This window comes from Camelus ferus, chromosome X (genome assembly GCF_009834535.1).
Source record: "Camelus ferus isolate YT-003-E chromosome X, BCGSAC_Cfer_1.0, whole genome shotgun sequence".
NCBI lineage: Eukaryota > Metazoa > Chordata > Mammalia > Artiodactyla > Camelidae > Camelus > Camelus ferus.
In genome coordinates, this window is record NC_045732.1 from 21,951,797 (window position 1) to 21,958,080 (window position 6,284).

At 41.0% G+C, this 6,284-nt stretch overlaps 1 non-coding gene across 1 annotated transcript; it reads left to right on the forward strand.

The window, feature by feature from the left end:
- Positions 1 to 5,057: 5,057 nt before the first annotated feature.
- Positions 5,058 to 5,129, forward strand: TRNAA-GGC. Its single transcript has one exon. It is a non-coding gene; the product is annotated as a tRNA-Ala (tRNA).
- Positions 5,130 to 6,284: the final 1,155 nt, after the last annotated feature.

The following is a 6,284-nucleotide window of genomic DNA, read 5'->3' on the forward strand; positions in this document are numbered from 1 at the left end:
AGAGGGAGAGTGAAAGCTCAATTTAGAAAGACCCTGTAAGGATTCAGAACAAAAAAGTTTAAGAGACTTCTTTTAAAAACTAAAGGAGGAGAAGAGGGTATAGTGTAGTGGCAGAGTATGTAGTTAGCATGAACGAGGTCCTGGGTTCAGTCCCCAGTACCTCCATTTTTTAAAAAATTAATAATAAATAAATAAACCTAATTATCCACCCCCAATTTTTTTAAATAAATAAATAATATAAAAAGTAAAGGCGGACAATGTCAAAATCTGTCATTTGGAATTATAATAAAATTTGAAATGACATTTTATTTCTAAAAACAGAAGCATCCTAAGGGCAGGAATGATTGCTTCTGGATGAAAAAATATACTGGAGATAGGGGTCCTGCTGCAGAAAACTAAACTAGAGAATTAAAATGAGTTTGAGAAATATTTCCCAATATCAGAAAAAACTGATAAAAAGATAAACGCCATGGGAAAATGTAGAGGACATGGAGGATGAATCTAGGAAACTACCTATCTGAACTGTAAACGAGATGTCATTTGGCCCCCTTGCTCCTTGAGGGTCTAGGTATAATTAGCTTGGATCCTGCTATTTCCATGACCCGTGAAAGGCCAATGTAATCCCCTCACCTCCTGCTCACTAGAAGTTTAAGTTCCCAGTGCTCTTCTGGCCAAATTTCCATCAAACTGGACAGGATTCAACCCCTTTAACAGCTCCACCGGAAGTCCATGCAGTAGTATATGAATATATTTGAGACTCATTATCATTTCCCTTTTCAATGCCTTCCTCCTCTTTTTCCTTCTCCCATCTCTGTTCCTCACCCCTACCCTTCCAAATTGCCCTTATCCCTTCATTCATTCAGTAAATATCCATTATGCTGGCAAAATAACAGTGACCAAGACTGGCAAGTCTGGGGTGGGGGAAGGATATAGCTCAGTGGTAGAGTGCGTGCTTAGCATGCATGAGGTAGTGGGTTTAATCCCCAGTAACTTCATTACAAATAAATACCTAATTACGTTCCCTCCACCAAACAAAAACAAAAACAAAAACAAAAACAAAAACAAAAAAACAGCAAGTCTCTGCCCTCATGGAACTTACATCCTAGTGGAAGGATACAGGTGACAATCAACAAGTAGATAAAGCTAGAAGATGTGTTAGTTGTCCAGGGCTGCCATAACAAATCGCCACAAACTGGGTAGCTTTAAGCAACAGAAATGTATTCTCTCATGGTTCTGGAGGCTAGAAGTCTGAAATCAAGACGTCAGCAAGGCCATGTTCCCTCTAAAGGCTCTACAGAAGAGTCCTTCCCTGCTTCTCCTGTCTTTTGGTAGTGGCCAGTAATCCTTGGCATTCCTTGTCTGTGACAGCACAACTACAGTGTCTCTCCATCTTCACATGGCCCTCTTTCCCTGAATGTCTCCTCTGTGAATCTGTATCACTCTTTTTTTTTTAGTGGAAGTACTGGGGATTGAACCCAGGACCTTGTGCATGCTAAGCACGTGCTCTACCACTGAGTTATACCCATCCACTGTAACACTCTCTTTTAATGAGGACACCAGTCATTGGATTTAGGGCCTACGCTAACCTCACCTTAATTTGATTATGTCTGCAAAGGTCCCATTTCCAAATAAGGTCACAATCATAGGTCCCAGAGGTTAGGATTTTATTATGGGATGAACTGTGCCCCCCCCCCATTCATATGTTGAAGTCCTAACTGCTATTACCTCAGTATGTAACTGTATTTGGAGATAGGGCCTTTAAAGAGGTAATTAAGGTTAAATGAGGTCACTGGAGTGGACCCTGATTCAATCTGACTGGTGTCCTTATAAGAAGAGGAGGTTAGGACACACCCACATGCAAAGAGACGACCATGTGAGGACACAGGAAGAAGACAGTCGTCTATATGCCAAGGGGAGAGTACTCAGAAGAAACCAACCCTGCCTACACCTTGATCTTTGACTTCCAGCCTCCGGAAGTGTGAAGAATAAATTTCTACTGTTTAAGCCACCAAGTTTGTGGTATTGGTTATGGCAGCCCCAGCAGACTAACACAGATTTCAACATATCCTTTTGGGGGACACAATTCAACCCACAATAGGTAGTGATAAGTGCTCTAAAAACCAATCAAATAAAGAAGGAGGACAGTGAGAGGAAGGAGTGGGCAAAAGAATTCACTTCTCCCCATCTCTAATCCCAAACCTGCTTATCCAAAAACTATTAAGGTGCAGCAGAACAAAGAGCTCTTTATATAACTGGATCTACTTTTCTTGGAAGGTAATGGCGGGGGGGGGGGGGAAATAGCAGAAAGTTCTGTTAAATGGCATCAACAATTATTGAGCACTTATTGTCAGGCAGTATGCCAAACTTCAGCCTCATGATCTCATTTAATCCTTATAACGACCCTATGCATTGAGGACTATTATTTTCTCCATTTTACAGATGAGAAAATAGAGGCTTAAGAGGGTCAGATGGCTGACCCAAGTCCAAATACCTAGAACCTAGACCCTCTAACCCCAAAGTCTTCCCTCTCAACCACTCTGACATACCACCTCCTCTTTATGTACAGGTTATAAGTGAGAACTTGTTATGCAGAACACTCTTTAGGATCAAGAGTTTCTTTCAAACCTAAGAGTACTGTGTAACTGCGTATCAGATATATGTATGACTGTACTGCATATCAGATATATATATAGCTCTCCCTGTTTCCTGTTTTCAAATGCCTTCGGAAGGGATTAATGGAAATACTCAGTACCCTTTCTTATATTACAAATCAATTTCTTTTAGCCATGGAGAACGACCCAAGGACCCATGCACTCTCAAAGTCAAAGTCAGGGCTTCTCCAAAGCCAAGCTCTTTTTCAGACACTTTGCCCTCCTATGACAAACTGATCCCAGACACAAGTCCTTGCCACACTCTAAACTCACCGAGGAGCTACGGATGAAGGTAGATACCTTCAAAGTACAGATTTCAATAATCAACTCCATGCCACCCAAAACACATTTATTAAACAGCTTAGACTGAAATAAAAACCCTAAAAATGCTGCTCACCTAGGGGATTCTTCAGTTCATTGCATTACTGTGCTACTAAGGAGGGCTCAAGCAGACCAGGAATACACTAAAATCCCTAGCTTAGCAAATGCCCTTCAGGAAACACAACGCCGGGTCTTCAAAATGAAGACAGCCACTCTCAAAACCAGACAAAACAGAAATTCTATACCAAAGGCCTGGAAAATGGTCCTGCCACCATGAAAAATAAGTCATAATTAAAGGGAAATGAAAGGGAGAGTATAGCTCAGGGGTAGTGTACCTGCTTAGCATGCACAAGGTCCTGGGTTCAATCCCCAGAACCTCCATTTAAATAAATAAATAAACCTAATTACCTTCTCCCCAAAATAAATAAATGTTTTTAAAAAATACAGCAAGTTTATACTGTATAGCACAGGGAACTATATTCAATATCTTGTAGTAACTTAAAATGAAAAAGAATATGAAAATGATTATACATATGACCGAAACATTATGCTGTACACCAGAAATTGATACAACACTGTAAACTGACTATATTTCATTTTTTTAATTTTTAAAAATTAAAAATAATAATAAAACAAAGAGAAAGGAAAATACTGGCGGAGAAACTCACGCTGTGAAGCGATGGAGCACCAGTCACAGTTTCAAACTGGAGACTGGGAGGAGGGACCGCCCTTCCCAGCCCTTCCCACTGAGTAACATTCATAGCTATTACATTCTTGCTGTATGGAGCAAGCCTCTATAGATGTCTTGAGAATACATCCAATATAGAAAAAGGCCTGTTGCTTTGGCTTCCTTACCACTCAACTATTGATGTTTTAGGAGAGTAATTGAACTTCTCAGTACTAACTTGTTTTCCCCGTGAACTAGTATCCCCCAAAGATAAGTGAGTTTTCAGGGCATACATGAAAGTAACTGTAAATCCAGTGCCTGAATGGCATTTGGATTTTATCAGTCATTGGAGGAGAAGGAGGCAGCCGAGCTGTAAAGCATTTCCTCTGGTTTAAATCTGTCCTTGCCTCATCTTAGACACATGCATGCACATCTTGCAATCTGGCATTTTTTAAGAACAAGGACAAAAAAGGGTATTTATTTTTGCCAACTAACAAGTGATATTTCTCCAAGAGAACTGCCATGATCCATCTGCCTGCACTGAAAAGTTGCTTTCATCCCACACAGTCCAGCTGTTATTCTCAGGTTGCTGAAATAATGAGCAACATCAAAAAACAGAGTTGAAATCAGCCACCAAGACTCACGACCACATTTGGTCCCATGCAAATTTAGAGCCTCAGTGGGAATGGTGATGTTCCTTTCCGCCAGTACCCCCACCCTTAGCACCTACAGTACCCCCTTTAAGCACTATCAGGTTATTAGGGCAACTGGGCAAACCATGGGTCAGCGTTCCCCTAGCACTACCACCAGGACACAAAAATTAGTCTGTCTTAACATCTCTCTGATGTTTCCTTCATGTCTCAGCGGCAAAATGGCCAGTGTCTGAGTTAATGAAACAGCACTTCTGACAGACTGCACTTTTCATCTAGACAGATCACTGTTCAGAGTCCCACACTCCTTCTAGCCATGTGACCAGTTCTCTTGTCACGGTGAGTTCACTACCAGCATTTAGCAGCTGTCTCTTAAGTGCTAGTTATGTGGCAGGCCCTGTGCTACAGGTTAGGGCTAAGCATGTTTTCATCATCCCTAACCATAAGGTCCCCATCCTCAGAGAGCTGACCTTTGAGAAGGAGAGATGGCCAGTCAAATAAGCAACTACAATAAAGTGGACTGGGTGGTAAACAAAATCAGGGTGGCCATGGAAGCACACCCCCGGGGCAGCTAACTTTTCTACCTGACTTCTAACTGTAGAAGACGCTTCTTAGAAGAAGTGCATCTAAATTGAGACCTGAAGGATGAGTAGGAATCATCAGATGAAGGTGGCAGGAGGAGTGTTCCAGGCACGGGTAAAAACACAGGTGAAAGTTCAAAGGGGAAGGAGCACAAGTAGGTTGCAGTCATTAAAAGAAGTTCAAGGGGAGGGTATAGCTCAGTGGTAGAGCGCATGCTTGGCATGCATGAGGTCCTGGGTTCAAACCCCAGCACCTCCATTAAAAAATAAACCTAATCACTCCCCTCAAAAAAACACAAAAAAACAAAAGAAGTTCAGTGAGAGTTTGGGGTTAGCAGATACAAATTATTATATACAGAATAGATAAACAACAGTCTTACTGTGTAGCATATATATTTATATATATATAAAACTGAATCACTATGCTGTACACCAGAAACTAACAAAACATTGTAAATCAACTATACTTCAATAAAATAAATAAATAAATAAATACAATGAAGGGGAAAAAATAATAAATGACTCCTATAGGTTCTGATAAAAAAAAAGTTTAATATATCTGGCATGGAGTTCAAGAAGTCATGGCCCACTCTGCTTCCCTGGACAGCTCACTCTCCTACTCTGTAGAGGATCTGTTTCCTCCAACTTCAGAGTGTCCTCTAATCCAACATTCATCACCTTCCCTTAACTCTCAGAACATGATACCACCTACTATTTTTTTCTACTGAAGTATAGTCAGTTTACAATGTTGTGTCAATTTCTAGATACCACCTACTATTTTATAGACAAAAGAGAGGCCACTAGACAGGAACTCCCTCATCTTTCTGCTTCCAAACACAGAAACCTACACACATCTGTGTTCACCCTGAGCGCTTTCCCCAACCTGACCCTTTATGGTAGAGCTGAGGCCTGCTTCTCAGCCAAGGCCAATTCCTTGATGCTTTGGATCCCATTTTCCTCTGGCCCTCTCTAGAAACTTACTTTTTCATTACTTCTTTTCTCTTATATATTCAACCTCCTTCCTCAAATAGACCATCCTCTTCCATCCCACATTCTACAAGAGTGACCTATCTCCATCTTCTGCCTCTTAGCAAAACTTCTCCCAAGAGGTGTCTATACTTATGATCCACCTCTCTTCACCTCCTAGTTATTCTCCAGTTAACTCTAACCTGGTTACCACATCTCCACTCTACTATGTGGCTCATCTTAAAGCCACCAATGACATCCATGCTTTTAAACTCAAAGGGAACACTTTTCAGTCTTTGCCTTCTTTGACATCTCAAGAACATCTGTCACTATGAACCAATCACCCTTTCAAATACTCTCTGTCCTCGGCTTCCACAACACATTCCCTTCTCCCGTTTTCCTCTCACATTTCTGTTCATTCCTTCTTAGCCTCATTTTCAGACTATCC